The following is a 13150-nucleotide window of genomic DNA, read 5'->3' as shown; positions in this document are numbered from 1 at the left end:
TATATACTTCAATCATTACATTTATATTAAGAATTAATAATAATAAATACTTACCAAATTACTAATCAATGAAAATTTCTAAATGTTCAGGACAACCAACCAAACTATGTAACACGCTTATATGCATATATATATATTTAGATACAGTTGATTATTTCAAAGAAGACGTTTTCCAATCGACGTTTTACTGTCAAAACTATTAGTGTCACCAGAAGACTATTAAATATAGATACACCGATTTATAGTTATACATTTAAATATAGCTTTTCAAAGATATACTTGAATGCAATCGTTTTAAACAAATAAATAAACAGCTTTATAATAAAAAGTAGCCGATACGGTATTCAGTGGTACGCTATTTATTTAAGAAATAACATGTAATCTTCATTTACAGCGTATCGTTGGCGTATCACTTTACGATCCGTTGAGCGTGCGGTATCTCAAGTGATCAAGCTCTAAGAATATTTATAAATATAATAATTATTATTTAAATTAAACTCGTATGCTATTTATTAAATAAGTTTACTTTTATCTTTTACCTGCTGGATAAATTATCAATATAATTTAAAATATCTTGAGGTTTCTACATGATACAAAAACAAAACTCTTTAATTAGATTTTCTATAACATTATTAGTATATAGGTTATTAGTGTTATTACTGACTTCCTGTAGCGCAACAATGTATGACCGTAATTTTTTTTAATTCATAACCATTCGTTGCTTTCACATACATTATTCTGATAAGTTGATTATATATGTTCCGATCACGTATAACAAACGCAAGCGTTACTAAATATGTTGGTACTAAGAAATCCCATTCGTAAGACCGTTGATAGAGGTCACGTGATATAAACCAGTCAAGCGGCTGGTTTCTAACCAGTTCTATACAAGACCTATAATGATAACCTATCCCTTAAATCGGTACTTTTTTCTGAAGCATAAGCGACTGAGTAGCTAGAAAACCATTAGAGATTATTTGTATTAAAAAAGGTTTTATAGATTTTTCTTTTTTTTTTTAAATAAAAAAAATATTTGTAGACCCCATATCAGAGAATTGTCTTTTCAAATATAGTTACCGTAGTGACTTAATTTGAAAAAAATATATTAGTAGAATACAAGAAAGGCCAGGTTTTGAAGAATCACTTTTATATCGATTTTCTTCTCCAGTTAAGCGTGAAGCTTATGTTAGGAGTACCACATTCGCTCAAGAGGTCAGGATCGAATCTGCGACTTTCACATCACTACACGGACCACATACCTTTGAGCCATTAAGGTAAAATTATTGTATTCGCATGTTGTTTATTTTTCGATATACTGAAATAAAAAAAAACTAAGTAGAAAAAATAGCCTTTGAAATTGAAAAAAATAATATGGATTTGGAATATCTAGCGCTTAACGTGAAAATATATTTTGAAATAAAGCAAACATGTTGAAATAAACCGAACGAAATTACTTTTCCTTTTAACTGTTTTATCGTAAAAGTAGACGAAATGGAAGTTAGAGAGAAAACATTACAAGTAAGTCGTTGATCTCGATCAGGATGATGCATTATTCAGTTTCAAGGAGGGGCGCGAGCGCAGTGCATTGACTAAGTGACCGTCAGAATGAACGCACCGAGCTTACTTTGTTTTATTTACATCCTTACATTCGCAACCCTTTCGAGCACAGAAGAATCAAATATAAAAAACACGTCAGATGTGAATAAATATGAAATATATGATGGTGTGTACGTCAAAATACCGGAAAAAAATGACGTTAATAATAAAATTATCTCCCTTGAAATCAACGGAAACAGGACTGAAGAAACGGGTAAGTCCCTTTTTTATGTATTAATAAAACGATCTTTTTGCCACAATCTTTACATTAGTATAAAAAACATAGCATATATATAGAGTAGTATAGAGAAACAAATACATTTTATTATTAATATAATAAAGTTTGTTTGTTTTTTCCGGTCAGATTTGGCAACTTATTTTTGCATTTGATAGTCTAATTTTTTTAGTTAGTGTATAGAATATTTACCATCACGCTACAACCCATTGAAACGGAGCATGAATGTATCGTAACCGTTATAAACTAGTTGAATCGGTAAACGATTCAGCCGAGATTTATTTTTGTGATGAATAGGCGAAGGCGGATCGGATGAGAATCGAAAATGAATCATATTCGATATAAGTTAGTAAAATTGACCTCTTCTTATATGTTTCATTGAAGAGAAAAATTACCGTGACTATCTTTTGTTTGTTGACTGAAGTTAAAAGAAAAAAATATTAATAATTTTTTTTTTAATTTTTATTTATATAAGCACTATTAACGATAATTCCTTGAATTAAAAATAGTAACTGTATACTTCTTGAGTTATATATGTACTTACTAACTACTCTTTCGGGTGACATAATATATTTTTTTTTACTGTGCCACCTGGTCCAGTGTAAACGATCCAGAGCCACAAATGTTCTAATCGACTTCGATCTTGCCCCTTTTTGCAGTCAAACACACGTACATACATTTCGAGTTTTGTGATTTATTAGTATTTTATTTTACATAGAATTAACAAATCTTAGACTAAAAGTAATATAGATATACATATATAAATATAACGTACTAGTATATAGTAACCAAGCTGTGCTTGAAAAACCGGAAAAAGGATTATAGTTGAACCCTTTTTAATCAAGTTCAACATCTAAAAGGTCAATTAAATTCAGCATTTTAATTTTGCTCTTTGATAGCTGATGCATAACTCTCTAGGTAGCGTTAGAAATAAATTCATGCTTAAATTTTCTTTTTTTATTGAGATGAAATTTTCATTATATTACATTCGAAACTTTTTAGATAACAATGTATATATTTGAGACGAATCTATTTCTATATGATAAGTTAAAGGACATTCGATTACTTTCTTGCCAAGATATACAAAACGTTTTCAAGATAACCGTAACAATTTAGTTCCGGCTAACCTAGTCTAACCTAGTCTTGATAGATTTCCATTTGATAACACTAATTTTCTGAACTAACACTATCTGTTCAAGGGGTGATGTTATTCGAGAATATTTTTTTAAATAAAAAAATTCCGAACAACAAACTCAGTGTAAACGTGTGAACAGGATAGTATTCTATTAATTCTATTATTTAAATAAGTTAATGTATATCTATTAAAGAACTTGCTGTACTTCATTTTATGTTTGTAATTGAACAAAGAGAGAGTTGATTTATTTTCTCAGCAAATAAAAATTAGGAAATTTAATTGCTAAAGAGTTTCATGTCACACCAATCGTTTACGCGTTACCGCGTGACGAGCGCCGAGACCGTACGCCGATACATAGAAAATATTTTGTAATATTTATTTTATCTATAATCTAGTTATAGTTGAGACTCAACAACAACAACTACAAAAAATCCCTAATAAAAATATTTTTTTTTATGCATAGATATACGATGTCTGTGTGTTTTCAAAAACTTATATGACAGTAATTATTTGTTGAAACGAAACACTCTTTAAACTTTGATCAGATCGAAAGATCTTTATTTCGATGATTTTCCTTTAAATTCCTATCGTATTACAAAACAAATGTTTACTCCAAACAAGTAATGTGATTTCGCCAATAAAACGTAAAAAAAAATATTTTTTTAACGGATGATAATTAATACTTCAGAAGATTATACAATTATTCCATCTAACTTACCCATAATTCAAAATTGTGATTAAAACATCGCCGCCATTCAAAACGTTTTCGTTCACACTAATCATTATGATTTATGATCGATATCGAAAAATGTTGAATGAGTATTTTTAACGTTATCTCTGCAATTTAAATAGAAAAGCGCATATTAAAAAGCAATATACAATTTCCATCGAGATAAAATCGTAGGAATTTCAATCTAAACAGCTTATTCTTTATTTTTATATCAATGCAGAGAGCGACGCTTGTGGTAAATCTATAATATTTACAATAATAACTAGAGTGTTGAATAAAATATAATTGATAGTTTACCCTATAAATTGGGGTAGTTGTGGAAATTTAATTTCGGTTCTGGATATAGACATGGATATATGGTAATATTTATTGGTTTTAGATACGGTTATGGATACGAAATCATTTTGGATTATCAACACGTTTTAGATACACGCGTTTTAAATATCAGTTATAAACGTAGTAACAAAAGTAACTGCGTAGGCCTTATGTACTTGAGAAGAAGGCTTGGAATTTTTGTACTGTATATATGTTTTGAACACGTTGCAATTAGTTTACCCAAAAAAGAAACAAGACACAATTAAAAAAAAATATTCACTTACATATGTGCCCCAAAATAAGTAGTAAGTAAATCACCACATAGTAGTCGTATAATATTCACACTATCTCAAGTTTGTGTGAGTAATGATAGTTACTTATATTCCACAGCGAAAATTTATATAACATTCTTCACCCATATAAATACTTTTTGGTGTTTATTTTTAGTCCATGAGTCAAGTTTCCCTAATCAGATATACAGGCAATTACATTACTAAAGATATGATTTTTTGTACCATAGTAAGTAAACTTTGGTCAATACATCGTATAATTTATATCATCAAAATGATCATTCATTTTGTCATTTCATTCTAATCTTATATTGTGGTATATTTTTAGTACTAAAATCTATCTTAATCAGTAAATTTTAAACTAATCGGATAAGCAGTTTTTAGTTCTACTAATCAAGAAAAAAAACGTACCTATATGTTATTTTTAAAGCTTAATATTATAATGTATAAAGTTAAGATGACGCTTGAAATCTTCGAATAATTTCGGCAAAGGGAGTTTTCAATCGTTTAATATCGAAATATCAACACTAAAAAGGTATAATTTATATTGTACAACTGGTATCGTTGTAAAGGTTAAATTTAATTCTGTCCATTGAATTTTACTATTATATTTAAACATCTGCTATATCGCGTGTTTCATATGACATTTTAGAAACAAACTAATAAAAATAGTAACAATCTAAAACCATTTCGTTGAACTTTAAATGCAAAAGTTTTTGTGCGAACGTAGCAAAATCCGTACCGAATTTAACCAAAACATTATGAGAGTCATTATTTGTATGAAAATTTATATACAGTGCTAGATTAAACATTGAAAAACGCATTATTAACATACGATCATAAAATAAGCAATGGCTGATTCGTTTCAAGATAGCATCTACTAAAATTATCTTACACAAACGACAGAAACGATTGCAAAGTTGTTATTGATAGTTTATTAAATTCACAAATTGTGTTTAATTTTTTTATAATATCTCAAAAACCTCATTACATGTATAGCCTGTAAATTTTCCACTAGGAGGAGGAGAAATTTAGGAGCATAAATCAAATCAAATCAATTTTATTCAAGTAAACTTCACAATGAAGCGTTTTTAATTCGTCGATATTAAAATTTCCACTGTTTCGGAAAGCAGCCTTCAGCGAGAAGAAACGGCAAGAAACTCGCATAGTTGCTCTTTTCAAATAAACAGATTTACAATGCTATTTTTTTACAATAATTAGTGTCCTGTGATGGAACCCGAGCCTAAATCGAGGCGTTTTTTTCTAAAAAGTACTCTTTTAATGAATAATAAGACTTATTTATTAATTTAGTCTTCATTAACTTTTTAAATTTTCTAAAATTTTTGCGTTATGATGTCCTAGAGCTAATATTGTAAATAGTTCGGATAGCTCTTGTCTGCAGAATAAATACTATTTCGATATCTATATTCCACCGTGCTAGTCCAATGCGAGTTGGTGGATTCACATGTGGCAGAATTTCGTTGAAATTAGATATTTTCCTTCATCGCCGAGCACGAGACGAATTATAAACACAAATGATTTGAACCCGCAATCATCGGTTAAGAATTAAGATGTACGGTTTCTAACCACTGGGCCATCTCGGCTCTCGAAAACCTTATTTATAATAAATATAACACATTTTTTACGTATATTACTTGACTAGCAAGCTCAAGTAAACTGAATGACTAAATCTGTACCTACACGAATAATTTGATTCCTTTAAATAGTGTTTACGTATTTAAATAAGTGATCTATTATTTTCAGGTCGCGGTAAACAAAAGAAGTTGATGCAGAAGCTGCTGCCTCTCTTCATCATGCCGTTTGTACTTCAGTCTACCATCGTACCCTTATTCCTGGGAGTGCTCAAGTTCATGCTATTCAAATCCTTGATGATCGGAAAGTTGGCTTTGGTTCTTATTATAATAAACGCCTTCAAGAACAGCAACTCTTTTAAAGGAAGGCAGGACGAAGACATAGCTAAAATACATTACGGTTACCATGGACACGGGATGGATGAATACGGATCATATTTCAACTCGTGAGATTTCCAGATATTTTAGAAGTTGTTCCTTCAACAAATTGCAGATGGCCAAAGATTTAAAAATTATTCGTATTCAATAACAATAAGCAACTGTACCAATCTTTTAAGTTATATTTCATTTTAATTAAGTAATTTATTTATATTTAAAATACAAAGAAAAGGCCGACAAGCAAACATTTACGTGTACTTGCACACGACAAAAGATAATAAATTATAAGTGTAATTTAAATTAAACAACGCATTGCGGATTATGTACGTGTCAGTTTAATGATGAAGTCGAGTGCTATTTTGTGAAAGTTTTGCCTGAAAAACATAATTTATAGCCAATAATAATAATAACGAATAAATATAGTGGATATAGAAAAATTGTATTTCTATTATTCTGTAACATGAAAACTTCGGAAACAAATTACATATTTCCTAGTTAGTACGTAACATGAAATTAATAAATAACATAATAAGGAAATATAATAGGTAAACTCTGTGTGTCGGCTATTCGAAATGAAGCAAGGAAGTTAGTTTTAATTGCTCACATTTCACTTATACGATGCAAAACGAAACGGAAACGCAGAATAAATGTAAGAAGCATAAAATGTAATTATTAAACCGAAATTTCGTGCTTTCCATTTTTTTACAAAGCGGCTGCAATCCATGCGAAACTAATTTATGTATTCATATGCTTATTACGACTGATACAGTTAACATTACATTAACAGCCTTTTAAATTTTCCATGCTGGGCTAATGCGGGTTGGTGGAATACACATCTGGCAGAATTTGAAATTAGACACATGCAGGTTTCCTCACGATGTTTTTCTTCACCGCCGAGCCCGAATTGAATTATAAGCACAAATTAAGCACATGAAAAAACAGTGGTGCTAGCCTGGGTTGGAAGCCGCAATCATTTGTTAAGATGCACGCGTTCTAACCACTGGGCCATCTCGGCGCTTAGACTGATACAGTTATTCTAGTATACATTTTGTTATCTAGAATTTGTAAGGACCTCTAGTAAGCCGTATGATCTAGCTAGATTATAAGCTGTCGAAATATTATGAACAGCGCTTACTGTTGTAATATAACGGACCATGTTGTATTTGTTATAAACTGACGACTCTTTTCACGAACCAAACCGAATTTTCCCATTCAATTCTCCATATCTATCTTTTATATTATAACCGAAAAGATTATAAGCTAGCTTATATTCGATTTGAATGCCTTCACAAATATCCAATCAATTTTTTCAACAGCTTAAAATCTATCTACCCGGATTGATTCTACGAGCGCTTCGTACCATTTTATTTTGATATTGACATATAACGGATATAATTTTGCGAATGAGTTCTATTTCGTTTCAAGTAGGTAAACGACGTCAAACTAAGTAATTCAAGCTCTACAATGAATTCAATTTGCTGTTACAAAATAAAATATTCTATTTATATCATATTAAAATTCTAGTTATAAATATAAAATCAACTAGTATATAAATCAACCTGGAGAAAATTAGATATTTTCGTGTTTAGAATCTAATCTGTCTGAATCATAGGAGAAAACATTTATATTTGATCTAATATATTTTTTTCATCATAATTCGATGAAATTTATATTTAGAGATAAATCAATATCACTTGTTTGAAATTATTTCGTATTGCTGTAAACGTAATCAACAAATTCGTATATAACATTCGCAAATATTAAACACGATAAAAGCGTTTAACTATTAATATACAGTAAAGTAAAGTAAAATTGTGTTTATGTGTAACAGATTCGCCGCCAAATACTCATACTTTTAAGTACCTCATCTTCATGTGATGCGGACATAAATAGATCCTTTCGTTGAGAGATTTATGACAGTTTTGACACATTCACTGTTAACCAATATAAGTATACGTGATATTCGTATACCTAGTGATAAGTGCACTGTGATAACTCTATGAGTTAAGGCGCAGAATCAACAGCTGTACGACTTTTTTGAGACAAATGAGTAATCACTAGCAGCCTCCAAATGCTCATCTGCTACTGAAATTTCTTGACATAAACCCAATAAGTTTTTACCAGAACGACAAGAGATTGACTGACTGCAAACTTATAAATCACTAGACCAGTGAGGCTGTTAATATAACATATCAATATACCACGATAGTATTTTCAAAACTGCTATAAATTTTAACTAATTTTATATTAGAATGGTGATTGTTCAAACTTAGTAAACTGTAACTTCTTTTTCAGTAAACTTATTTCAAGTTTATTTAGAATTTAATAAAATGGAAAGCTTCATAAATTAATCAATGTATGTCAAAATATAATTCTGCCTATATTGAAGCATAATAATTTTCAATCCAAGTTTATCATAATCTTTGTTCACGATACTCGTAACTATACCGGAATGTAATTTTCATTACTGAAAGCTGGCTGCTTACAAATAAATTTTAATATCAGACATAAAATTAAAAACAAGCATTTTGTTTTACTTTTTTTTTTAAATAGTTTGCTCTATACTATATTACTAGCGAGCCGCCCCGGTTTCGCAAATATACAATTTATTAATAAAGAAAATGAGTGCGCTTAGCAAAAAAATCATAAGTATTTTAAGTAGGTATATTTATTTTATAAGGTTTTTATTTTATCTATTAGTGAGAATCACATCATAATACGTTAAGGAGTCTACGAGAAGTAAGCGGAGATACTGACAGATTCAGAAAGCAATTTCGTTTTATACTATTGATAGATATATTAAATAAATTACTTCAATCCGACTTCGCAATAAAAAAATTAAATAACTTAATTTATGAAATTAATTATTTAAATAAATATTAGAATAGATGTGAAAGATGTAAAATTTGTTTCTTTTTTTGTTTTTTTCTAAATTTACGCAAAAAATCGAATAGTATTGATTTACAACGTTCATTTTATCTCAGTCTATAATTTTAAACACAAAGACAGACTTTATTTTGACATCTAGCTCAAAGACTTTGTATGAGAGATTTATATGTACGTCTATAAAAGTCAACGGCATATATTTCATTTAGTAGACGACAGTCATTTAAATAAATATACTTTATTTTTTCCATTTATTTATTAAGAATAATTACTCTGACATATCTCCAAAAGATATATCGACATAAATGGCCGACTTTTTTAGAAACTACGTACCCTTTAAGTTTAAACCGCTAAACCGATGAGATTTGATATGAAGATAGTTTGAGTCCCTGGGAAGAGCATATGCTACTTTTAATGTCCTTCTCGAGAGGATAAAATGGGGGCTAAGGATTTGTGTGGTATATGTAAAGTTTTATATTTATCGCGCAGGTCTAGCCGCAGGTTAAGCTCAGTTCAGTATAGTACTCATGCTGTACCATAATAATCAAACTTGGTAGGTACCTCTATTGAATAATAGAAGGTGGCACACTTGTAGGACAACACATAGGCGTCTATACAACAGGATGAAGATAAAAAAGACATAAAACATGCTAAATGTTATTACATAACTAAGATCTTTCTTGATGTTTCTTGATGAAACATCTTGGGCGATGAAACGATCCAAGCAGTTTCAAATAATCACTAATTACTGGAAACAAATAATAACGACGAAAAAAAAATATAATCCCGTTGAGGTTGTCATGCCTGTTCTTGTCAGTTCATGAGTATTTATTTTGCCATTGCTACCCGTAAATTGGCAAAAACATTTTATTGATAAATACATATATTAGTTTATATTCGTGGTGTGCCCGTATGTGAGATTGGAGTTCAGTTGTTAGGTCCCCTTTTATCCAGACAATGTGTATGTCACAGGGAGTAAGCAAGTTTAAGTACAGATACAAGGGATATAACATCTTAGTTCCCAAAATGCTGATGGTGCTTTGGTGATACAAGAAATGGTGAATATGTCTTACAGTGCAATGCCAAGGTTGGTGATAGCTATTTACCACCAGGTGGCAAATTTCTAAAGCCGAATACCGAACTCATAAAAAAATCGTTAAACTGGTACCTATCTATTTATTTGTTTTACAGAAAATTTAAAACGAGTCTCAGATTAATCTGGCATGGGATACGTTTGGGCCATTTCATCTTTCGGTGGAAGAGGGCGGTCCCTCTTGCTTCTACTCGGGGGTGTTAAGATGTTGTGTAATTTACTTTTGGTTATTTATATTCAGAAGTATGTGAGCTAAATATTAAACATATTAAATATTTAACATAAAGCTATAATTGTATCCAAATGTAGCCATAATGTATGTATGTAAATTTGTTTGTAATTTTTCATATATGTTGTCAGGGATAGAGAAAGACCGTTAGACACCTAACATCTGCACCGAATTTTAATGCATTGACCAAATAATGGTTATCTTTCTTACATCTTGGAGGTCGTTGTGACATTAGACCACGAATGAGAAAACCAAATATAAGTAATATTTACTATTTAATCATTTCGTAGATTAAAAATAACATTTTCAAGGTTCATGATAACTAAATTGCACTTGGAGATTTAAGGAGATTGAAACCTTTCAGGCGGTGATTATTCAAGATCCAAGTCCAGCCTTTAGAACGCATGTATGAATATATAAAATTGTTATTTCAGAATCAGGAGTCGATTCAATTGTAGCTCGAGGAAACTCAATGTTCAGTATGTTATTGATTTTAATGTTTAAATTAAAAAATATATTTGAGCTAAGAATGGGTGAATGGCATAGCATATTGCTTAGTTACTTAATCGGGAGCCATATGATAAACCACTACAATTTTAGTACGTTACAGTAGATATATCCAAGCGTTATATAAAGACGCTCAGTATGTGTCGAATGCCTATATTCGTACAGTCCTTTAACGAATGTATGTTTTCAGCGAAAATACATTTTTGAATAAAAGAGGACCTTTTTTTAGTTTATGTAAACATATGTTCGACATTTTGAATTCAATTTGTTTATTTACTAAAGAAATAATATACGAAGCCAATATTTCATGAATTGCATTTTTCACAATATCATTTCATAACGTCGTTTTATTTTAAATATTAAAGGTGAGCAAACATTTCTCTCCTTCGAAGATAAGATTAATCAGTTATGTAAATTTAGAAGAGAAATAGACAAAGATGCGAATTGTATACAATTACAATGCAGTTCTAAAATAAACTTCGATAAAGAATTTAATAAAATGAGCGAATTCATTTGCGCGTTCTAATGTTTTCTTAATTAATTAATTAGCTTACAAGGTTTTATTTTTAAAAATCAAGAAATACGCAATTAATCTGCTACTCGTACCAGACACTGCCTCAGGGTAAGCCCTTCAACCTGGAAAACATAAATAAGTATTGCTTTTTGGCTATACTTGGAACTCTGACTTTTGGCTATACAATACGTGAATTGTCGGGCTAGCACGAAACCCTACAACCAAGGGAATAGTTCCGAAACTACGGCTTAACTTGCTTTTCAATGCAAAACAGATTGATTCGATTCGATGAAGAGGACGAATGCATTTGACTCTATTTATTTACCCGTGACGCCATATACTTCAAGCATTGAATGAGTACTAATTAATAGTAACAATAAATTTTCTCGTTATGTACGGTGTCCTACGTTTGTTGATATTCGTGTATCCATACCGATATCACATTTTTCAATAAAGCACTGCTTTTCTGCCTGTATATGTAGCGTAGCGCATGAACCTTTTTTTTGTATTAATTAAAACAAGCGTGTCGCTCATAACTGTATATCTTAAGGCTATAAAGACATGATTGATAAGCAAAATAGGAAACAGATGGATTAATGAGAATATACAAAGCAAGCTCACTGGTCGGTTTAAATTAAGTTTGATATGCGTTCTTCACAATAAGCAATGTAATTTTATATCTAAAAAAAGACATATAAATGCACTCGCATTTTCAAAATAACTTTGTGGCACATATGCATTCCAAGTGAACAAGAGTTCAGAGGTCAAATTCACACAACGTGAAACCTTACACGGAATAAAAATAAAATAGAAATAGAATATAAATAGAGATCTATTATATGAAGATAAAATTGTATGTTTTATGATTACTTAGTGGCTGTGTACTCTGTTACTTATGGTTCGGTCAATTAGAGTTTGACTGATTTTTAATGTTTCACTTCTGCCTATTTTAATCTACTTAATAAATAATATACACACATATATATGTACTATTATCACTATTAAATATATAAGTATTGCTTAACTATTTATTTACTATACACTAATTTTTATAACATAATTTCCTTACATAGACCCTACTCAACTTTGGCGTCGTTTGAACGAATAAAGATTTTGACAGATAATTTTAATACTTTCTTTGGTATCAATATGTATAAGTCACAGAATATATATTTACTAGTAATATGTTATTGCACCGTTACTAATACGTGGAGTTTAGCATAAAGAAATGAAGCTAGTAAAAGAGGGTTCCTTCGCAGAATTAAATAACAATATATCGAATATAATTCGATGTTACGCGCTCATTCGAGTCCAACGCTGTTGTTACATATTTACCAAATACTATTCGTTATATCTTTTGGCGTCTGTTAGCTCCTATGGTATAAATATTACATCCGAGAACAGTTAATCCAATGAAATAATAGTGTTACGAAAGTACAAGTTGCTCCAGAGATAGTTACATAATGATAAATAAGAAATTTTGCTTACAAATCTTTTTAAGCTTATGTAATGCAACTTTCTTATATCTTACTTTAAGAAAACACAATAAAGGACGTTTATAATGATGCCGTCAAAACAACAATAATTATTTATAAAACAACAAAGATATAATTATTTATTTATGAAAATAAATCGCTCAGATTTCACAAC

Source organism: Vanessa tameamea, chromosome 10 (assembly GCF_037043105.1).
Source record: "Vanessa tameamea isolate UH-Manoa-2023 chromosome 10, ilVanTame1 primary haplotype, whole genome shotgun sequence".
Classification (NCBI taxonomy): Eukaryota; Metazoa; Arthropoda; class Insecta; order Lepidoptera; family Nymphalidae; genus Vanessa; species Vanessa tameamea.
The sequence above is the reverse complement of the archived record's forward strand: the minus strand, read 5'-3'. Positions refer to the sequence as shown.